This window comes from Pan paniscus, chromosome 4 (genome assembly GCF_029289425.2).
Source record: "Pan paniscus chromosome 4, NHGRI_mPanPan1-v2.0_pri, whole genome shotgun sequence".
NCBI classification, from domain to species: domain Eukaryota; kingdom Metazoa; phylum Chordata; class Mammalia; order Primates; family Hominidae; genus Pan; species Pan paniscus.
Window position 1 is genome coordinate 149,453,459 of NC_073253.2, and position 24,467 is coordinate 149,477,925.

Here is a 24,467-nt window from a genome sequence, read left to right on the forward strand (position 1 = left end):
ATTACCTTGGGCAGTATGGCCATTTTCATGATATTGATTCTTCCTACCCGTGAGCATGGAATGTTCTTCTATTTATTTGTATCCTCTTTTATTTCATTGAGCAGTCGTTTGTAGTTCTCCTTGAAGAGGTCCTTCACATCCTTGTAAGTTGGATTCCTAGGTATTCTATTCTCTTTGAAGCAATTGTGAATGGGAGTTCACTCATGATTTGGCTCTCTGTTTGTCTGTTATTGGTGTATTTAAGAATGCTTGTGATTTTTGCACATTGATTTTGTATCCTGAGACTTTGCTGAAGTTGCTTATCAGCTTAAGGAGATTTTGGGCTGAGACAATGGGGTTTTCTAGATATACAATTGTGTCATCTGCAAACAGGGACAATTTGACTTCTTCTTTTCCTAATTGAATACCTTTATTTCTTTCTCCTGCCTGATTGCCCTGGCCAGAATTTCCAACACTATGTTGAATAGGAGTGGTGAGAGAGGGCATCCCTGTCTTGTGGCAGTTTTCGAAGGGAATGCTTCCAGTTTTTGCCCATTCAGTATGATATTGGCTGTGGGTTTGTCATAAATAGCTCTTATTATTTTGAGATACGTCCCATCAATACCTAATTTATTGAGAGTTTTTAGCATGAAGCGCTGTTGAATTTTGTCAAAGGCCTTTTCTGCATCTATTGAAATAATCATGTGGTTTTTGTCGTTGGTTCTATTTATATGCTGGATTACATTTATTGATTTTCCTATGTTGAACCAGCCTTGCATCCCAGGGATGAAGCCACTTGATCATGGTGGATAAGCTTTTTGATATGCTGCTGGATTCGGTTTGCCAGTATTTTATTGAGGATTTTTGCATTGATGTTCATCAGGGATATTCGTCTAAAATTCTCTTTTTTTGTTGTGTCTCTGCCAGGCTTTGGTATCAGGATGATGCTGGCCTCATAAAATGAGTTAGGGAGGATTCCCTCTTTTTCTATTGATTGGAATAGTTTCAGAAGGAATGGTAACAGCTCCTCCTTGTACCTCTGGTAGAATTCAGCTGTGAATCCGTCTGGTCCTGGACTTTTTTTGGTTGGTAAGCTATTAATTATTGCCTCAATTTCAGAGCCTGTATTGGTCTATTCAGAGATTCAACTTCTTCCTGGTTTAGTCTTGGGAGGGTGTATGTATCGAGGAATTTATCCATTTCTTCCAGATTTTCTACTTTATTTGCATAGAGATGTTTATAGTATTCTCTGATGGTAGTTTGTATTTCTGTGGGATCAGTGGTGATATCCTCTTTATCATTTTTTATTGTGTCTATTTGGTTCTTCTCTCTTTTCTTCTTTATTAGTCTTGCTAGTGGTCTATCAATTTTGTTGATCTTTTCAAAAAATCAGCTCCTGGATTCATTAACTGCTGCGCCTCACCATTCCTTGGGTTTCTGGCTTAGGCCACTGAGGGAATGAGGGCATTTTTCTTTCATGCTGGTCATATAGAGGAGTCAGAGCAGGAGAGGTTGACCCAGTCTTATAGTCCCATATGAGGAATGGCAGTATTTTAGGCTCCAGGCTCCAGATAAGTTGCTGGAATGTATATGGAGATACTAGAAATGGCTAAGAATGGTTTTGAAAGAGCTCTCAGTAGCTTTGCAGCTTTGCTTTCCTTTTCTGGTGCAATGAGAAAGATTAGGAGTCAAATCCAGCTTCTAGTTTAGTCCCTGTGTTACCAGCTATCTGATCCTAGGTAAGTCACTTTAAGTTCCTGGGCTTGCCCCTTTTCCTTTCACATAATGCAGTTCCTGGTCTAGTCCTGACGTGCAGTTGTTCAAACACAGATTTCTGGCCCCCATGCCCAAAGTTGTGATTCAGTAGGCCTGATGTGGAGCCTGAGAATTTGCATTTCTAATAAGTTTCTAGGAGATGCTAATGCTGCCGGACTGGGGACCGCACTGTCCTAGGTGCTCTTTCTGTTCCTTTTGAGCAAGTGAGCTCCATTCCAGTGGGCAGAGACAAAGCAGGCAAATGCACACACCAATATTAATACCAGAGGGCATTCAGTCCAAGGCAGACAGCATAAATCAAGCAAAATGGGTGGCACTTTGAAATGACAACAGGGTAGAATTCATCCTGCCCTTCCATTTTCTTCTACTCTTTTTTAATCCTATGCCCACCACCAGTAAGACCAAGGCCAACTCCAGCCCCCCCCCCATAACTTGTTTCCCTTTGTGGGTTTCAGGATAGATGGGTCCATGGAGGAGTCCTACATACCAACTGTTGTCAGGGCCAAGACACCTGCCCCAAACAGTTGATGGACTGAAGATACCCAAGAGAGGCACAAACTCCCCAGGTCACAGGAGTCTACCAGTTTGAGAGACAAAACTTCTACTAAAGTAGCCTACAGGGCTGCCCTTTACCCTAGGCAGCAGAAGCCTATGGTCTGAGTATTGCCTTTGGGTGAGGAGAAGAAAAGCTTCTCTCTCTTGGTACCCCACAGATCACCCATGTTGGCCTCCTTGGCCTTCAGGGGCATATAAGGGAATTTTTTTTTCTTGACCACACTCTAGGCATGAGCAGCATCAGGCCTCCCTGTGACCCTGTGCCAGAAATCTGATGAAGAAATTTCAGGGAGACAAATGGAGATTACATGGAAATCAATCATGCACAGCTGGTGTTTTCTGCAGGCAACTGTTCAATTTTATTTCCTTTTCATTTTTCTCCCCGTTCCCGGGGATCAACTCCTTTAAGAGCTTGACACCAGCTAGACTTGTGCGATTAAGTGGTAAACTTAAACTGGCTGCTGCAGCCCCCTATGTGTTTCTGTGGAACTGGGAGATTGTTCAGGGCAACTGATAAGTCAGTCCTTTGGACCACTGATGGCATGGAAACTATTTAAAGGCATTTTGGTCTTTCTTTCTTGGAGTCTTACTTCCAAGTGTCTAGGTGGGCTTTTAAATTATTTTTCCATAAAGCCCATGCATCATTTTGGCTGCTTCAGCTGCAAGTGATGGAAGACCCAGCTCATTTAAATGATATGGAGATTCATTATTTCATTTATCAAGAACCCTGGCACAAGGGTGACTATGAGGTTAATTCATTCAGTGGCTCAGCAGCATAATCTGAAATTCATATTCCTGCCACTTCTCTGTACTTAAATGTACATGTACAGCATGTACTCCCCAGGGTAAAGTTTCTCATCGCCCCGAGATGGCTGGTACAGTTCCAGACATCACACATAGACACTGAAACCTCCAGGATGGATCACTGGACAAAATCAGAGTTCTGTTAGGAAGGAGGAGGGGGTTAGAGTGAGAAATAACCACCAGAGTCGCTCAATCTAGGTGTCAATCCTTGTTGAGAAACATTTACCCATTCTCTGCTGCTTAAAAGATTACAAACATCTTGTCCTGACATAATTTGACTTCCACAGTATGCCCTGACTTCTTAGTTTTTATTTTCTCCCATATCCTCTGCATATAGCCATTGCACAACCAAACAGGAATATCTGCTATTGCCAGAATTTGCCACATGTCTGGTTTCTACTTTCTTGCCTTGCTCAGGCTGTGCCCTGTATCTGGAATATATTCTGTTCATGATCCCTGTCTCAACACAAACATGTCCAGGGACTGGGATAAAAACAGAGACTTTCTATTCTCCCTCTTGTCCCTATCTTTTTTAGACAATCTTTTTATTGCAAAATAAAATACAAGATACAGAAAGCTAAACAAAACTGCGAATGTAATGAATTGTTATAAGGTGAACCCCTTTGGAGCCACTACCGGCTAAAAAGTGGAACATTGCCATTCCCTCCAGAAACCCCTTCTTGTGCCCCATCTGATCACAGCCCCCTCTTTCCCCTTAATAGTAACCTTACTTTTATACTAGTCACTCTTTTCATTTTAAAAATGGACTTATCACCCGAATGTGTACCCATATTAGTTTAGCCTTATCCATTTTTAAGTGTGATGTTTTTAAAGTCTCAATCTACAGGTTTCCCCTTCATTTTTTCTTTTCCTTGCAATTTATCTGTTGAACAACACAGACCTGTCAGATTTTCCACAGTCTGGATTTTGCTGATTTTACTCTCGTGGTTCAAGTTAACATATTCCTCAGTTTTCTTTACTTTTTGCAAATTGGCAGCTGGATCCAGAGACTTGGTCAGACTGGCATTGACCCCTCTGGCAAGAATTAGGGGATGCCATGTTTCTACACCAGGAGGCACATTACATCTTCTGGTATTCTATCATTTCTTTTTCATTTATTCAGTGGGAATCTCTTCAAATTGGACCCTGAGTCCTTGTGACATGACCTCAGTAGTCTTTGATGACTGCCTTGCTCTCTGCTGCATTAAGATATTCCAGATCCATCTGGCACATTCCCTACACCAGACCTGGAATTCATCATTTCTCTAAGAAACTGCTTGGTTTCTTTTAGAGGGAAATGGTATTTTAAGACCACAAATTGGGCATTAGGAATGCTCTTTGCTGCTGGGCTTGTTTCTTGCCTTGAGATTGGACAGGGGGAGGAGATTATAAATATGTTTATAGTTGTATTTTATTTACATTTAAAGAGAAAATACCCTGTGAGTTCATAAATATATATTTAAATTAAAGACTGTAGAATTTTTTCTCTATTATATTTCTGTAGCTCCTTTCTTTATAGCAAGAGCCCTGGTTTTCAAGGATACAGGAGGTAGTAGAATTAGATTCTTGTCTTACCCATGTTATACACACAACAATATCAGAATAGCAATACTAATGCTACCACTGATATGATTATGGAAAACACTAAACAGTATTTTTTGCATATGCTCTCCCATTTCCCCCATTGTTTCTATAGTTGTCCTGTATCTATGTTATACCACTGTCTCCCTCTTAACTTCCACTTAGTTCTACAGCTGAGTATATAGGTGAGTATATAGTTAATATTCACCATCAGTTTGTATGTTGATGTTTCTCCAATCAGTTTGCTTGCCTGAAGCTCTACCTCTAGTAGATTCCTTACGGAGAACTAGTGGGAACAATGTTTTCTGAGTACTTAGATATTGATAACAGTTTTGCCCTTTATACTTGAAGGTCGGTTTTGCTGGATATAAAATTTGTTGTTCACTTTTTCTTTCCTTGCGTATCTTGTTATTCTAGTTTCTTCTGGCATTAAGATGTTTACTACCATTACAATATCTGGTTATAATCTATTTTTTTTTCTTTTATAAGTCCCTTGCTCTTTTTTTCTAGATATCTAAAAGGATGCTCCCTACTTTTCTCCTTCATTCCTTCCTTCCTCTTTTTCAGTAAATTAATGCCTTAGTGTTGGTTGTCCTGAGCTGACATTCTTAAGTTATGTCCTGGGCTCTTTCAGTTTGTGCTTTCAAATCTTCTTTTCCCTTAAATTTCAGGAAATTTTTATTGAATTTTAGTTTTTCATATTTTTTCCTTATTACCTTGTTTTGGTTTTCTTATTCAGGGGCTCATCTTATCTGTATGTTAGATCTTCATTACCTGTCTTTGGTATTTCTCTGTAGTCACTTTCTTTTGAGTCTTTACCTCTTTTTTTCCCCATTTCATCTTGATTTAAAATTTTTATCTGCTTTCACTTATTTGGGGCATTAACTGTTTTTTGTTTGTTTGTTTGGTTGGTTTTTTAGTGGTTTTTTTTTTTTTTTTTTTAGTTTAGTCTTCATTTGTGAAATGTTTTTTTTTCTTTTATTTCTAGTTCTTTGCTGAATTTGTTGCCTCATTTCTGAGTGTAATTTTAACTTACGTTGTATACCTTAGAGCATTTTCTTAATGTCTTTTAACTAATTTTGAAAACATAGGTTGCAGTTTGATCTGTTTTGTGACCATGTCTTTCAGGCATGCTTTCATTGTCTATAGAAAGTCCTTTGTAGGGACATGGATGAAGCTGGAAACCATCATTCTCAGCAAACTATCGCAAGGACAAAAAACCAAACACTGCATATTCTCACTCATAGGTGGGAATTGAACAATGAGAACACTTGGACACAGGAAGGGGAACATCACACACCAGGGACTGTTGTGGGGTGGGGGGAGGGGGAAGGGATAGCATTAGGAGATATACCTAATGCTAAATGATGAGTTAATGGGTGCAGCACACCAACATGGCATATGTAACAAACCTGCACATTGTGCACATGTACTCTAAAACTTAAGGTATAATAATAATAAAAAAAAGAAAATATTCTGCTTTGTATTTTTTTAAAAAATAACAATTTAGTATGGGATTTGACATCAGTACTTTTAAGTTATCCATATTTTGGTGAAATTAGTTGTCTTGAACTTTCAGAAGAAGGTGGGATTCAGGAAAGCTTTTCTAACTTCATAAAGCCTCCTTTTTTTTTTTTTTTTTTTTTTTGGTGTAGTATTAAAAAACATGGTGGCTTGCTTTCTTAGATTTCCTGGCTGTGTTTCTCTCTCCTACTTTTATCTGAAATTCCTCTTTCCTTTGTCTCCATTGTTCCTGTTCTGCTCAGTTTGGACTTCCCTCTTTGCAGATCTACCTCAGTGCAGGTCTTGATCCGCCCTAGAAGATCAGCTTTAAGAGTTCATAGGAGTGAGGTGGCCCCGTCCCCTTCAGACCTGCTCACTGTGGACCTTCTACACTCACCCATTACTGCATTGGGCAGAAATCCTCCCAGTTTTGACTGCAGTTCTTACCTTAGCCCATAGTGCTCTCCCAGAGAATGTTGGCTGTTTTTTCGTTATGCTCTCAGGACCAGCAGCCACTGTTTCCATTGCTTCCTATTTCCTCCCACACAGGTGCTGGTAACATGGAAGCCTCATGGTTAGTAGTGGTTTGCTCTCACCCACTTGTATAGGGTTCATAGGGATGCCTTGTTAGCAAATTTGGTTGTATATGTTGTTTTGTGGATTTTTCTATGTTTGCTTTGTGTGTGTTTCTGTGGGGATTCAGAGATACTGAAGAACTTTGTTGCTTCTATGGCCATCTTATTCTTCATCCCTTTGATTCTTCCAGTGCCTCTTACATATATAGTAGATGCTCATAAATATTGAGATCACACTGAAGAATCATTCCTGTTGGCAAAGAAATGTTTACTAAGAGATGTTTTATTTATTTTTTGCAGCCCTTTTGGTCCCAGAATTCCCACAGAGGTGTTTCTTTTCTTTATTTCTTTTCTTTTTTTTTTTTTTTTCTGTCTCCAGGTAACTTTTATTAGTAATGAATTCCTGAAAGAGGGATAACATCAAATCAGGAATTTTTTACTGGCATCAATACCTCTTTGAAAAAAGTCTGTAGCCCCAGGAAGGCAAGCATACTTTTATGCCGAGTGGTAATTCTGATCAATTGATAATGACTTTCTGAAGCATTGTATTAAGAAGATGTCTAAGGCCACATTACAGCTTGCTGAGTATATAAATTAGCATACTTTTGGCTGCAAGTAACAGAAAATTCTATTCGAAATGACCAAAACAATAAGTGCATTGAATATATTAAGACAACAAGAAGTTCAGGGGCAGGTAATTTAGCAGCTCAATAATGTCATCAGGGACCTGGTTCTTCCCATCTTTCTTTGCTATCATCCTCTGCATGTCTGCTTTTTTCCTTCAGAGATGTAAGATTCCTGTAGGAGCTCCTCCCAGAAGCAGAGAAGGGCATCGTTGTTGTTGTTTTTAGAGACAAGGTCTCACTATGTAGCCCAGGTTGGTCAACTCCTGGGCTCAAGCAGTCTTCCTACCTCAGACTCCCAAAGTGCTGGGATACAGGCATGAGTCACCATGCCCAGCCCCTTTATTACCTTCTAATCAGTCAGAAAATCCTTTCCCTAACTCCTGTCTCTAACCCCGAACAGACTCCCTCAATTGGCCCTATCCTTGAACTAATCTCTAATAATTAGGAAAATGGGACCACCAGGATTGGTGCAGACTCGTCCAGATATATCCCTCAATTATGTGAGGGAAATCTGGTACCTATGTGAAAATCAGGGCCCTGCTGGCATGGCAAAAGGAGGAAATGGCTCTTGGATAAGCAATTGCAGTGCCGGGTATAATGAGAAAGAGTGTCGTGATTGATAAACTACATCTGCCACAAGCATAGGACAGAGATGTGGTATCATGAGGTCATGTATTGGTTGCACCTGATAGAACTTTTTATAGGTTAAAAAAATGTTTTCACAGACATTATCTCTACTGTTGGTCAACACTCCTTGACCTAAGCAGCTCAATGGTTATACTCCTTATTTTATAGTAGGGTCACTGAGACCCAGAGGGGCATATTGATTTGTACAAGGTCACAGAGCAAGAAAATGATAAAGCAGGGTTTCCTCCCTCCAGGTCTAGTATGTCTTCCACTTTCCCACACTTTCCCACGCTGGTGGCTGGCTGGAAACCAAGTTTTTCTCTCAAGGAGTAGGCAAAGGGCACTAAAATGGGAGCTGGGAGGTTACTAAGGGGTAGGCCTTGTCAGTATCACAAAACCTAACCTTACCCTGCAGGAAGCCTCCCTTCCCTCCCCTCCCCTCCCCTCCCCTCTCCTCCTCTCCCCTGCCTTCCCTTCTTCCTCTCTCTCTTCTTCTAAATAACAGTTTTATTGAGATATGATTCACATTTCAGTGTTTTTTAGTTTATCATAGACTTGTGCATCCATTACCAGTGAAGTATAACTCTCTTAAGTAACCATATAACTGCCTCTAGAGTGGGGAGGTTGACAGAGGAGAAGTCTGGTTATGGCTCCCTGAGCTCCCAGATCTTCCTTCTCAAGGTAGACAAAAACAGATCCTTACAGGGCTTTGGGTATGCCACTTGAATGAGTGACACCTGCCCACCATCCCTGGGGTCATCTCTGCCAACTTAGCTCCTGCCAATTGCTGTCATGCAGGAATACAGGGCTTGGCTTGCCAGGGCTTCTGGTTTTTTGACAGAAACTGGACATTTGGATTTTTTAAGAGAACTTCCTGGATTTTTAAACAGAGGCTGTTTTTTTTTTTTTTTAATATTGTGTGTGGTCCCTTATAGATGGATGACCTTAGACCTGCAGTTTGAGACTTTTTTTCATTATTTGATTTCTCTCATTCAGTTTCATCTGTTTTCATTCATTTTGCTCATTCATTTATTATTTCATATCACTAGGGAGTGGGATTTTTTAGGTGTGTCACAGGAGCCAGCTTTTAAAAACCTAATACTGGATAATTCCCCTGAAGATCCATAAGATGAATACAATTGTGTTCTTGAATATTAGGAGTAGGCAATTCTATAAAAGAGAGAGGGCTTGTGATGAAGATATAGTCAAATGTTTGGTTCACATATTCTTCAAACACTGTCACAGTGTTTGGGTGAGATGGTTTGATTTTCCCCCTTGTTCCAGAGTCAATGGCCGATGTTTTTGATGTTAGTCCTTCTATACAGGCTTCAACAGATGTCTCCCCAAATTCAGAAGCTCTCCCAACAGTGCATGCACACCCCATCTCCTCCCATCTTATCATGTACCCCAGCAAAGAAAAGAAAGGATTGTTTTGATTGGGCAGTGCTTAGCTGTTTCATCCATTAACTCTTTGGTTTTCATACCAACCCTGTGAAGTTGTCACCTTTATTTTCAAGGTGTAGAAACAGGCTCGGCCAGGCATTACAGGTGGCTCATTCCTGTAATCCCAGGATTTTAGGAGGCCAAGGTGGGAGGATTGCTTGAAGCCAGGAGTTTGAGACCAGTTGGGGCACCATAGCAAGACCCCGTCTCCAAAAAAATAAAAAATAAATGAAAATAAACTGAGACTCAGGTTAAGCAATTGCCCAAAGCTACTTATCTAGCCAGTTGCAAAGTCCAACTGAGACTCTGGTTTAGCAGTTCCCCAAAGCTACTTATCTAGCTAGTTGCAGAGTCCATTTTGAAATTGGCTTGCTGACATTGAAACCAGTGTGCCTTTTACTCCTTTATACCTTCATGTCTTTGTGACTATACTTTCACCTGACCAAAGCTGCCTCACCCTGGATCTTAAAGTTGAGTTTTAGAGATTAGAAAAACCCACTTCATCTCTGCCTTCCTGTGTTTTCTATTTTTAAACGACATTTGTCTTAGGACTCTTTCAATTGCAAGTGACAGAAACTTGTCTCAAAGTGGCCTAAGTGGAAAAGGGAATTTATTGGCTTCTGTAACTGAAAAGATGGCACGTGCCTATAATCCCAGCTACTGGGGAGGCTGAGGCAGGAGAATCAATCGCTTGAACCAGGGAGTCGGAGGTTGCAGTGAGCTGAGATCGCACCACTGCACTCCAGCTTGGCAACAGAGTGAGACTCCGTTTAAAAAAAAAAAAGAGAAAAGGAAAGGGCAAGCTTTATTTTCCCATGCATGACTAATATATGTACAATATAGATTTCCTAGGGTCTTAACATAGCTTCCTGGTAAAGCAATGTTACATTTATCTGACATCATTAGGGAGTGAGGTTTTTCTGGATGAGTGGATTTTGCAGATATGTTTGTGCTATTAAGATTTAAATCTGTTTTTAAAAATCTTTCTTGAAACACTTCTTTGCACTACCAGAATACGCTGTTACAATACATAAATTAACATTTTCTGAGCCTTTTTGCATCATGCTTCTAGAAGTTAAGGTATATGTCAGCAGGTGCAAAAATCTACAGAATAAATACGGCATTTCTTTTCAAGAGAAGAAGGAAGAAAGGAGTTAGGAAGGACTGTAATTTTTATATAAAAATAAACATGAGTATGTTATGAAATAGAGTGCAAAATTCTTAGGGATTTTTGAGATGAAGCCTGAATTGATTCAGGCTACTATCAATATGCCACCTTTCCCTCCTCTCCCATACCTTTCTCTATATCCATGAGCCTTTAGAGAAAAGTAGACCCAGAATGTACTGAGAGCCTGTGTCTCCAAACTACAGTGCTTTTTTTCTTATTCAGTGTCTATTGTCTTGAGCAGTTCTCCATCACTGCTTATTCCTTACATTATGCTAGGGAATAATTGGGCATTGCCGGGGAAACCAGATAGTCAAACTTTTTTAAATGAATAACATTAAAATCCACACACATATACCTAAATCAGTAGACTTGGCAAGACAAGAGTTCTGTCCTTTTTCTATAAAATAAGTTCAAGGCTGTGTGACTTGTCTAGTGAGGACTCACACTGGGAAGAGATTGGTGAAGTCTTTGGGATTCTGATCACAGATAAATGGAGTATCCACTGGCCTGGTCACTGATTCTAGCCTGTGACCCTTGTCACTTACACGGATGTGGGCTTTCTATGCTTCTTGACACTAGTGCAGAATGGTCAGCCTGTTCATCACTGTAAATGATTCTTATTTCCTGCTCTTTGGACTTTTCCTCCAGGCAGGTGCAGGGTATTATGGCCTGGCTATTCATGACTATTTGAAACTCATGGCTTTGATCATGAGGTTGAATTGCTTTTGGTCCCCACTGAGGCCTGCCTTTGCCATATTTAAAGTCCAATCCAAACAAAAGTCCAATTGTGTTTCTCATGAATGGTGATTAAAGTGTTTTTAGTTACAGAAACTTTAAAAAAAAAAAACTCTTAATTTGAAATAATTTTAGATTTACAAAAAAAGTTGCAAAAATAATTCTTTGTACCCTTTACCCAGCTTCCCCTAATGTTAACATCCTACATAAGCATAGTTTAATTATCTAGACTATGAAATTATTGAAACAATATTATTAACTTATGTACCGATTTTATTTGAATATCAGCAGTTTTTCCCATTGATGCCTTTTTTTTTTCTTTTTCTTAAAACACATTCAACCCATTACATTTAGTTCTGGGATCTCTTTAGTTTCCTTCAACCTATGACATCTCCTCAGTCTTTTGTTTTTCATGACGTTGGCACTTTTGAAAACAGTAGCCAATTATTTTGCAGAATATCCTCCAGTTTGGCTTTGTCTGATGTTCTCTCATGATTAATTTGACACGTTTAGGCAAGAATAACACAGAAGTGAGATGTTTACCTTCTCCTTGCATCATATCAGGGCATAGTCCTGACATCTTATTATGGGTGATATAACTTTGATCACTTAGTTAAGGTGATGTCTGCCAGCGTAAAGTTACCATTTTCCTCTTTGCAATTAATAGGTATCTTTTTCGGAGGTGCTTTGAGATTATATGAAAATCCAGTTGCAGGAACTATTTCTTCAAAGGATATTTTATGTGAAAGTGTAGCAAAGAAAACAGGTAGAAGTGAGTTATGTTGATTGAAATGGACATGAGACAGGGCAGCAGCCCAGCAGCCTCTCCCATCTCCTCCCCTAAAACAACCACTGAGTCACTTCTGTTGAGCCCCTAAGTCTCTGTGGAATGCTGGTTGAAAATCATGGCTCTAGGTGTTGGTTTTGGCTTTTGGTTGTTACGATTCTTACATATGTTATAAGCCCCTGCACTCAAAATGTTCTACAAAATTGTTTTCTTCCAAATTGAAATTAGCAAAGTTAGTTCTAACCAACAACATGAAGTATAACTGATACCAATCAGCAAACATGTATTTAGCACCTTTTGTATACCAGTCACTGTGCTAAATCTAGGGAATATAAAATTCATAAAACACAGTCTCTTCCCAGCAATCCTACATCTTTTCTTTCAGAACAGTGAGGACTTTATAATCTAGACCCAAGGAAGAAATATGAAGGGAGAAAACAAACAAACAAACAAATTGGCTTTTTGGAGGGAAATACACTTGTGGATGTTTTGTTTGTTTTTTGATTGTGCGCAGGGGCCACTTTGGCCTAAATGGCTGTCATGTCATAGTCAAAATACTATTTCTCCTCTGAGAAGCATATATTCTTTAGCAGAAAATAAAAGAGAGAGACAGTTCTAACCACCTCCCCCCAACCCTCCCAAAAAGACCCACCCTTTGGTGCCTTTGATTCTCTTTCCCATATTTGAAAGGATCCAAATCCTTGTCCTTCATGGATGAGGTGTTTTAGCTGTCCATAATTACATTATTATTCCAGACACTGTCGGAATGCTTCTTGCTGAGGAGGGAGGATTAGGCCAAGAAGGCTGGAGCAAGCGTGCAGCCAGTCATCTGCCCCGTGCCTGGCAAAGGAGATTATGCCTCTGGAACTGAGGTTTCTGGCTGAGCCTTTGTTACTTAATTAGTCTCCTGTCTCTTTTCCCTTTATGACAGTGGCAGAATCCAGGATGCACCCCTTTTTAAATGAATGCAAATGTTTCTAACGAAGTTTTATAATCGTTCATTTTAAACAAATCAGAAAATATTCAAAACCACTCTAGTCGCAGGGAATTCAGAGATAGGAAACAACTTTTAAAAGCATATGTTTCTCAAGGGAGTAAAGTAGCAAATACCATCCCTTTAAATTCTGTTTAACATGAAGCCTTTGTTGACTGCTCATGATGGTTCTGCATAATTTAATGCTCTTTTAAGTGAATATTATTTAGCTTCTTCCGTGAGTCAATGTGGCCTCATGGATGTGTACATTTAGATGCTGATCACAACCAGAAGTCCATGTATAAAATGGTTACAATTTAATTAACTGGTAATAGATCTAATGCAATGTCAGGTTAAAGGGAATGTATAAATACTGCTTTATGAACCAGCCTCTGCAGAAAGTGTAGACACCGGCCATTCTGTCTCCACTTGCTTGGGATGAGTTATGGGATAGCCCTATTAACTGCAAAGGAGTGTGAAATTGGGCTGGGGCAGGGGTGGGGACACCCATTGTTAAACAGCTGTGTCCAGACAATCAACCTTGAAGCGTCTGACTTCACAGGTCAATAAAGATTTCTGACACTGTTAATTTCATTTTAGGAGACACCATTGAAATTCATCAATCATGCCTTGTCTTTGCTTTTGATGGAGAAAGGAAGAGAGAAAGTTCTGATGGCTCATAAGTAGGTTTAAGCTAAAAGAAAAAAAAAACAGCATTACTTCAACCTATTCACCTTACAGGTGGAGAAACAGAGCTCCAGAGCAGGGAGGGACCCAGGCTGTCCACACTGTCCAGCGACACCACATACTACTGGTGAGGTCAAAGACCTCGGGGGTGTTACTCAAACCCTAAGATCCCTTGAGTCTTATCTGGACTTGTTGCTTTAGGAGATGAGCCCCTTGGACACTAAAGTGCATTCATTCCACAGTTCTGTGTTTAGCACCAAACAAGGGAAAATGTGTTCCATTGCTTTTCTTCCACCAGCTAAGCAGGCCCTAGGTGAGAATTTTATTCCTACTACCGGAGGTATATATCTCCTGCTGCCTTGGTAGAATGGAAGGAAGGAACCAGAGGTCTCATACCTTCTGTGAATGACACCTGAGGCAAATCCCTAGCCAAGGTTACGGCCCCACACATGGACTCCCTGTAGTTCCCTTAGGAAAGTGGTGCTTACCTGTTATTGTTACTTATTGTCTTCCCTGCCCAGTTGAAAGCTCACAGCAAAAATGCAAAATCCGTACCTATTTAGCTTACGATTGTGCCATCAGGGTCTAGCATAGCACCTGGCACTTGGTGGATGCTTTATGATTATTGCCCCAGAATGAATGAATTAACCTTAGATCTGTGAGCCTTCCTCTGCAAAATGGGAATGATAACACCTATCTGCCCTGTTTGGGGATGAAGGAGATAGCATGTATGGAAGAGTCGTGGGATACTCCATAAAAGTGAAGAGACAGTTCATGTGGGTTACTGGTAGTATTACCTTGTAGGCTTTAGCTGTATTGCATTTAGCTCTTCCTAAATTTTCCTTTGACAAGGAATACATTTGAGTTATTTTCAGTAACATTAACTGACAGTATCTTGCCTAGAATGGGAGACCCCTAACATTTAAAGAAATCTCATGTGCATTGCTTTCTCCCGCATTGTAGATTAGGGAGGGGCCCAGACAGGTTGATTTACCTGCCTGGCATCATGCAGGGAATTTGGCTAAGCTAGAGCTAGGTCACGAGACCCCTCCTTCTGTCCCTCTCAGCTCAGTGCTTCAAATCTTCATTTCTGTTGGAGAAGCTGTAGAGTATTTAATTAGCTACAGTCTGAAATGTGATATATGTCAGCGCTCATTACTGCAGTGGGGCTGGTAGGTATTATTCTCCAGTGCTACACCCCATTGTAGTTCAGTGACCCCAATTAACTCCAGCACTCAAGACAGCCCAGCCAGGCAGGCATCACCAAGGACCACTTGAAGCAGGTACTCAGATTCCCTAGAGTCCATCAGACATGCTCTTCTCCACCTCAGTCTGACCTGCTGTCCTTCCCCTGAGCCTCCCTGTTGATGCTGAACAGAAGCCTTAAGAGGTTGAGAAGCATTTACCAGGGAAGAGCCACTAGGTCATTGTGCTCAGCACTAAGCTGGGCTCCATTTTATCTCCCTGGAGGCTGCACCCTCAAGACCCTCAAGTTGTCAGTGCAATGGGCAAGAGAAGGGTGCTTTAGGATCCTATCAGAATCAGGAATAAATCCCTCCTCTGAACTAGACCCCATTTTTATTCTTTTAATGTTAACATCAGGAAAGGCAAAAGAAGACTGGTGAATTGGTCCAGATTAAAGAAAATGAAAGACACATGGTAACTAGATATAATGCAGAATCCCTGATTGGATCTTGGTTTGAGGAAAAAATAGCTATAAAAGTAATTTGGAGACAGACAATAACAAGTGTTGGCAAGGACGTGGAGAAATTGGAACCCTCAGACATTGCTGGTGGTTCTATAAGTGATGTAGACACTTTGGAAAACAGTCTGGCATTTCCTTAAAAGGTTAAACATACAGTGACCATTGACCCAGCAGTCCCACTCCTAGGTATATACCCAAGAGAAATGGAAACAGATGGCCACAGAAAAACTTGTACATGAGTGTTTATAGCCGCATTATTTATAGTAGACAAAAGGTGGGAACAACTGAAATGTCTACTTATGAGTGGATTTATAAAATATGTGTATATATACCTACTGTGGAATATTATTCAGCTGTAAAAAGGAATGAAGTACTGATACACACTACAACATGGATGAACCTTGAAAACATTATACTAAGTGAAAGAAGCCAGACACAAAGACCACGTATTGCATGATTCCATTTATACGGAATATCCAGAATAGGCAAATCCCTGGAGACGGAAAGTAGATTTATGGTTTCTAAGGGCTCAGGGGAGGGAGAAGGGGAGTGACTAATTGTCTTAGTCTATTCAGACTGCTGTATCAAAAGACCACAAACTGGATAGCTTATAAACAACAGAAATTTATTTCTCACATTCCTGGAAGCTGGGAAGTCCAGGAGCAAGGCAGTGGCAGATTCAGTGTCTGATGAGGGCCCGCTTTCTAGTTCGTAGACGGTGCCTTCTTATTTGTGCCCTTACATAGTAGAAAGGATGAGCAATCTCTCTAGGGTCTTATTTCTAAGGGCACTAATCCAAGCCCTCATGACCCAATCACTCCCAAAGGCCCTACCTCCTAATACCATTACCTTTGGATTTGAATTTCAACATATGAATTCCAGAGGGGACACAAACATTCACACCATAGCACTCATAATGGGTACAGAGTTTCTTTTTAGGATGATGAAAATAATCTGAAATTAGATAGCGTTGATGTTTATACAACTTTATAAAAATACTAAAAAACACTGAATTGTATGCTTTAAAAGGGTAAATTTTGTGTTATGTGATTTATATGTCAATTTTAAAAAGGCTGGGTGTGATGGCTCATGCCTGTAATCCCAGTACTTTGAGAGGCTGAGGTGGGCAGATCACTTGAGGCCAGGAGTTCGAGACCAGCCTGGCCAATGTGGCAAAACCCATCTCTACTAAATATACAAAAATTAGCCAGACCTAGTGGTGCATGCCTATAATCCCAGCTACTTGGAAGGTGGAGGCATGAGAATCCCTTGAACCTGGGAGGCGGAGGTTGCAGTGAGCTGAGATCATGCCACTGCACTCCAGCCTGGGAGACAGAGCAAGACTCTGTCTCAAAAAAAAAAAAAAAAAAAAAAGTGATTTGGGGGACAATGGGAAACCTGAATATGGAGTATGTATTAGATAATAATTTATATCAATGTGATAATAGAATTGTGGTTATATAGGAGAATGTTCCTTTGCTCGACAGATGCATGCTGAGGTACTCAGTGACCAAGCATTATGATATCTGCAGTTTACTTCCATGTGACTCAGAAAAAAAAATGTATATAATGTATATATAGGCAGACAGCAAATGCGGTAAAATATTAACAATCGGTAAATCTTGGTAAGAAGAGTAAATCTTTTTACTCTTTTTAAAACTTTTCTATTGAAATTGTTCAAAATTGTAGGCTGACACATAGTATTTTTACAAGACAATGAGGTGGAATTTTTAGAATACCAAGAGACAGAGATAAGTCAAAGGGCTTTTGGCTGTCCACAGTGACCCTTTTGGTCTCTGTCCAAGACAAGGATAAATGAACACTTGTTTCCTCTTTTCTTGGATGAAATCAATTGCATTTCTAAGCCGTACAGACCCCCACTTAGCAGTTCTCAGGGAGTGCCTGAAATCTACAGCCCAATACTGTGGGCTCTTCATGCCAACTGTCAAAAGAGTAGGCTTTCTTATGACTTCCAGTGGGCCAGAAATTATAGCCAATGGGAACACCAGTCAGAGCTCCCTTCCTGACCTCATTCTAGGATCATTCCAGGGGCAGTAGTTAGGCTAACTTTCTTTACCAGTCTCTAAGGGAAACACTAAAATAGCCAGCGAGCGTAATTTCTGGAGAGACAGATTTCTTGATGAGTATTCTAAACCTTACATGTTCTCCCCTTCTTGCAGTATTTATAGTTTGGGAATGGACGTAGGGAGCCTTGTGGTAACATGTCAAGACTTTAGTTCCCTGTTCCCCTTCCCCCAGACAATCAGCAGGGTGTCATGCAGTCTTGAAGGAAAATTTGTGCACATCCCTTCCAGAACAAAGGGTGAAACCCTACTTGAGAACAGTAGACCTGGAAGGGACCTCAGGAAATAAGGGACCTCAGAATGTCTTCAATTTCCTGATGCTGACGAGGCCTTTCACAAGAGAAGCCCACTGATTTCACACCTCATGGCTACCCAGGAAATACACTCAGGAGCATTTGCAAAAGTCTTTAAACCAACTACTGCTTTTACAGTGTACAGACTGAGTTTTCAATGTGCAGATTTGCTATGAATTTATAGAGTGTTTTGATTCTAAATTCACAATGTGCATCTTTAATGGCTCCAAGTTTGGATAATTTTATGCTGTTTATATCCTAGCAGCAATGGTTTATGCATATTTCCCAAGTTATTACCCTCCTAGGAGAAGAGCGAACAGCCTCCTTTTACAAAAGACAGTCCCATATGTCCTGGTTTAGTGCATCTCTCTTCAAAGATCACTTTGCATTGAGATGTCAGGAAAGCATGACAGCTGGATGAAGCACCTACCCCAGTTTGCAAGCAGGTGGGTTTTCGGTTTTCTGGACCCTCTTACCCGGCTCCCAGATGGCCATGCATTTGAAAATCGCCAATTAGGCACTTTGCAGTTGCCTGGAGTTTTTCTATTGAGACATGTTTCAATCTCATTAAAAAAAAAAAAAATGTTGCCCACCTTCCTCCACTCCCATCAGAAAAGAAATTTATTAACATGCAATGAGAACTTTAAAAAACTCATCCAGAAGCTTTCTTTCTGAGAGTCCAGCCTGAGGTGATAATCAGAAATGTGGGATGTATAGAATGTTTATTGAAACTTAAAGAAATTTTTCTATTGTGGCAAAATATATGTAACATGAAAACAATTTAATAGTAGGAAACTGGAAGCAAGTAAATATCGAGCATTAGGGAATATGATATTCCGTGTATTCAAATATAATACATTCTTTGAAAATACTTTCAAAGAACTTTTAATAGCAGGAAATTTCTCTTGACATATCATGAGTGAAGAAAGCAGGCTCCAGACCTCCAATTAGGTCTTTAGATTTCAGATTTCAGGCACATGCATTGAAACAAGATGAATAAAGGAACTACAAAATTCTTAACAGTGATGATTATTGGACGGTAGGATTATGGAGGATTTCTTTAATTAAATTTTTTATTTTGAGTTAATTATGGATTTCACATGCACTTGTAAGAAAAATTACAGGGAGATCCTATGAACCCTTTACCTAGTTTCCTATAGGGGATTTAAATTTTCTCCTTTGTGCTTTTCTCTTTTCCCAAGAATCTACAGTCAGGGAAAATAAAATTAAAGACTATCATTAAAAAAAAAAAAAACAGCTTCCCAGGTATGATGACTCAAGTCTTTAATTCCGGCACTTTGGGAGGCTGAGGTGAGAGGATCCCTTGAGACCAGGAGTTCAAGATAAGCCTGGACAAGGTAGCCAGACCCTGCCTCTATAAAAATAAAAAAAATAAATAAATATTAGCAGGGTGTGGTGGTGCCTACCTGTAGTCCTAGCCACACAAGAGACTGAGGTGGAAGGATTGCCTGAGCCCAGGAGTTAGAAGCTGCGATGAGCTTGATTGTGCCATTGCACTCCAGCCTGGGCGACAGAGCAAGACCCTCTAAAACAAACAGAACTTATTCATCCTTCTGGAGAACTTTGCTCCAAATTTTGTTGATCTCTCCTTTTCCTGTGTACCCATAGCTCACTACCTGGGCTTTCAGTCCCCTGTAGATCTTAGCACCTTCTGCTAATATTGGAGTTAATTGGATGCCATGCCTTTGTATGATCTTTCATACAGTGAGTTCATGCTGGGTAATCACAACATTCCTTCCAAAAGCATGAAGTTGACCCAAACTATTTAGAGAAGACAGGAAGAGAAACACATTTTTATATTAAAATAAAGTTAAAATAAAACATCCAAATCATGGCGTGGTAAGTACGATTTGCAATATGGGATGAATATTTAAGGTGAAGCAAAGTAGCTGTGGCTACTTGGGGCCAAAAGCCTCCCAGATGCTCCTGCTCTAAGCACATGATGTTTTTTGGGGAAAGTGGTAGCGGGTAGAGGGTGGCAGAAAATGTGAGAAGCACTTGTTGTAGGTGACCCAGACATGCCTCTTGAATTGAATTCGGTGATCTGCTTCTTTAGCTGCTTTCTTGTCCCTGCCCAGCAGGATGCCAGGAAACACATAGCCCTGTAGAAAATCACTGGAGAAGAGGATGATTGGAGTTCTTCATTTCTTAAAAAACAGTTTAGGTTTTCCCTGTCTGCCCTAGGGCCCATGTCTTGCTGGAAAATACGCTACTTAGAAATTAAGGCCTCTGGGTTCAATTTTTGGCCCCAGTGTTGACCTCTGTGTAAGCCTGGCAGGATGTCTCATTTCTGGGTCACCTTTTCCTTGCCAACATAATGAGGTATGTAGACCAAATCATTGCTAAGAGCCTTCTAACTCTTAAGACACTAGGTTTAGTCAGCCAAAAGCATGTGATTTTCCCAGATTTCCCAAACTCCTTGTACCTAATTGAAAGTACACAATGAACTTGCAAGAATTTAAGCATCCTTAGATGCCAGTCTTCACTTTGGGTATTTTCCTGCCTCCTCAGTGAAACTTGACACCTCTAGTTTGTCATTAAAAAAAGAAAAAGTCTCAAGAAAAAGAAGGTTGTAGAAACTGATTAACAGGATATCCCCTTTTTCCTTTCCCCTGAAGATTATCTTGGGAATGTCAAAAGCAAATTTTATAGGCAGCTTGGTCTTTTACAAGAGATGTGTTTACAAAGCATGAAATTAACATTTTTGCACAGAGCCAAATAATTGCTTATAACATAGTGACTTTAGAAGCAGGTTTGCAGCTTGAGCAGTTATTAGCAAGGTCAGATGGTACATACAATTAACAGACTCCATCACCAAAGCAAAGTTAGCCAAGCACCTTGTAAGGGAGCAAGTCCCTACCTGTGAAGAGTTCACCCATGACGTCATTTCAAATATTGGGCACAGCACAGTCCATTGACACTGAAGTTCACTGAATACCACAGTGTTAGAGGGTCAACCCACTCATGGAGCTTCAGACTCCTACGAGTCCACCATAAAAGGTTACACTCCCTGGGTTGGCTAAAGAGACTCAGCCAAACAGCATCCAAGCAACTTCTTACCAGAGAGGTAGCTGTACTTTCAGGCTCTCACCCAGACTAAATATCACATTAGAGTTAAGGAGCCCCAAATGACAACATTCGAGGGGAAGAGACAGTAGAGCAGACAGGTCTGGATAAACAGTGTGCACATCTGAGTAACAATTTAGGATATCCTTAAGTTCATAAAGATGGCAAAAGAATATTAAATCTCATTCAGAAAAATCTGTTCAAGGAAGTGTGTTGGTGTGTAACTTTGGACTTGCATTCTTATTGGTAGTGTTAGGTGGTATAACAGATCAAACCTGAATTATCAGTGTTGTAACACCTGAGATTTATTTCTCATTTAATAAAGTTTAAATTATACTCTGGTATAGGTCTTAAGAGCACCTCATATGAGAAAAGGAAGAGGAAATGGATTTCTCAAGAAGTTTCCAGGGAACTTATTAATATTAAAATTCACTTTGGAGCCAGGTGCAGTGGCTCACTCCTGTAATCCCAACACTTTGGGAGGCCAAGGCGAGAGGATTGCTTGAGGCCAAGAGTTCAAGACCAGCCTGGGCCACATAGTGAGACCCCCCATCCCTACTTAAAAAATAGAGTTTATTTTGGAAAATATAAAGAATCTGAGATGCCCTCATCTCATTGTGGCTCAAATCCAGGTGTGTGGAAGAGGAAAAAAACCTCTCCCTTCCTCTCTGCTCACCCCTCTGGCATAGTTTGTACTCTAGAACAAAAGGGAAAAATAAATGTTCCTCTACGGCTTGGCTGGGGTCAGGTTTTACAGAGTAAAGAGTTGCAGGCATTAGAGTTAGGCAGACCTGGGTTCAAATCCTAACTTTATCACTTGCTAAATCTGTGTGGCGTTGAGCAAGTTACTTAACACTTGTAAAATCCTAGCTACCTTGGGGATAACTATACCCACCTCATGGGGTTGTTTTGAGGATAAAATGAGCTAGTGCATTGAGAAGGAATTATTCCAGGAACCAGCACATAGTAGACATCCATTCATCCATTCATTCAGTTTATTCAGCTAACATTTACTGAGCACCTGTATGTGTCTGGTACAGTGCTATTAGTAAGCCAGGTGTATGGTGAGCCAAACAGACACTGCCTGCTCTTCTAGAGCTTACAGTCCAGGCACAGACATGCATTCATGTAACAATCACTCTAAATAAAAGTCTGCTGACTTAGTGCTCTGAAGGAAAGGACCATACTGTGCTTGCCAGAGGCTTGGACTTAAGAGGTCTGGGAAGACCTTCTTAGAGGAAATGACATCTGAGCTGAAATGTGAAGTGAATTTGGTGGAGTGGGAACAGAGTATGAAGAGTGTTTGAGGTACAGGAAACAGCATGTGCAAAGGTCCTGTGATAGGAGAAAGTGAGGTGCATTTGAGGAACTTACAGAAGTCACTGGAGTTCTGAGGCCATGGGAACATGACACAGGATGGGCTGGAGAGGTGGGCAGAGATCAGGCCGAATAGAACCTTCTAAGCCTCGGAAGGAGTTTGGTTTCATCTTAAGAGCAATGGGAAGCCATTGGAGGATTTTAAGCAGGGTCTTAAAAATTATTATTATTGTATATTTTCTGAGACAGAGTCTTGCTGTGTCGCCAGGCTGGAGTTCAGTGGCACCATCTCAGCTCACTGCAATCTCCACTTCCCAGGTTCAAGTGATTCCCCTGCCTAAGCCTCCCGAGTAGCTGGGACTACAGGCGCTTGCCACCACACCCGGCTAATTTTTTGTATTTTAGTAGAGACGGGGTTTCACCATGTTGGCCATGATGGTCTCCATCTCCTGACCTCATGATCCGCCTGCCTCAGCCTCCCAAAGTGCACAGGTGCTGCTAAAAAGTATTAAGCTTAATAAATGCTAGCTATTATTGTTCCTTTCCAAGAATTTTCTACTACATCCCAACATTATTGACTCTTCTGTTGGATTTTATGAATACATAATTTTTAAAAATACACACAAAAAAGTCCTATTGATCCATTTGGTGTTCTGAAAGCAGAATCTATAATATACTAGAACCACTTGGTCTATTATGATGTGCTTCCTCCTTCATGTGGTATCAGAAGGACACTAAAAGCAGCCTGGCTCAATATATCTATAAATGCTGTGTCCTTTGAGCCCTGACATATTTCAGAAATGTGAGACTGTCAGAACCAGAGCCAGGCCCAGCTGGACGTGGCTGGGGCCAGTGGACTTGGCAGACCTACTGAACTAGGTTGGCTTCCACAACCCAAGCAAGGTTGCCTCCAGGCCTCTAACAGTGAGTGGTTATAGGCTGGTGGGCAGAGAACAGTGTCAGTGGAGGGAGCCTGGTACGGTTGAGGCAGACAGGACATTAGAGAGTCTGGGACATCCTTTGGAAGGGAATTAGGGGCTGGACTGGCAGAGGGTAGGAGGGACTGGGCTCTTGAGTCAGAAGACCAAGGGGAAGCCCACAGTGACACCAAGGTGAGAGGTGGGACCTTGTCTGAAGGAAGAAGGAAAGAGTCTGGGCACTGAAGCTAGCAGAACAAGTCCAGGTAGTCTGACCCAAGCAGGGATACTGAGCCCCACAACCTCGGGTCCAGAGGTCTTACTCTTTCTCTTATCAAAGGCCAGACTAACCTTCAAAGCCAAGTGGCTTGGCTGAGGTTCCTAATGGAGATGAAGGGGGTCTCAACTTTTAGAACATATTTGACTCATCCATGTGTGACTATACTTGATAAATGCATGTCAGCTATCTGGCTTCTAACTGGAGCTTCTACAAACTCTACTGCCCAACAAAAGCTTACATCTCACATCTTTCAGCCTATACCCACACATCTATTTCCTGCGGTGTGCCCTGAAGTTGGAACAGTAGAGTAGGCATTCCTCATGCATACTAGATCTAGCTCTATTATTTTACTTAGTTCTATGTAGTCTAATTGTGTGACTGGATACCCAGTTATATAGTTAATCAAAGTTAGCATCATTCTGCTTAAGAACAAGGGCAGGGCCAGGCTGGAGATGGCCTGGACCCACGTGCTTGACAGGCCTTTTACAGAACAATAAGAGGCAAATGGAGTGATTTCTGCATCCCTGGTTGAACAACATGAGACCACTGGTGTCACGGGTGACCCAGTTCAGAGGACGATGATGAGCACTTCCATGTGCGTGGTCCTTCACGTTATAAAACGCTTTCCTATGCATGTTGCCCTTTGATCCTCCAGTCAGCTGGATGAAGTATCCTCCTTCTTCTCCAGATGAAGAGACTGAGGCCTGGTCATTACACACCATGTTCAGGGTCACTTGTGAAATTGGAACTCCTGGCTGGGCACAGTGGCTCATGTCTATAATCCCAAAACTTTGGGAGGCTGAATGGGCAGATCATCTGAGGTCAGGCATTCAAGACCAGCCTGCCCAACATGGCGAAAACCCATCTCTACTAAAAATATAAAAATTAGCTGGGAGTGGTGGCGCACACCTGTAGTCCCAGCTACTCGGGAGGCTGAGGCAGGAGAATCGCTTGAGCCTGGAAGG

At 40.9% G+C, this 24,467-nt stretch overlaps 1 protein-coding gene and 1 long non-coding RNA gene across 3 annotated transcripts in view; one reads left to right on the top strand and one right to left on the bottom strand.

Moving 5' to 3' along the window:
- Window positions 1–24,467, top strand: part of GALNT10 (polypeptide N-acetylgalactosaminyltransferase 10) — a 231,330-nt gene that overhangs the window by 56,568 nt on the left and 150,295 nt on the right. The gene's annotated exons all lie outside the window — the stretch shown is intronic.
- LOC129393035 (uncharacterized) overlaps window positions 1–24,467 on the bottom strand; it is a 156,192-nt gene continuing 131,725 nt past the window's right edge. Inside the window, exon 5 of the long non-coding RNA XR_010112137.1 lies at window positions 1–24,467. This exon is cut by the window's right edge and continues 5,025 nt beyond it. This is a non-coding gene — a long non-coding RNA (uncharacterized LOC129393035).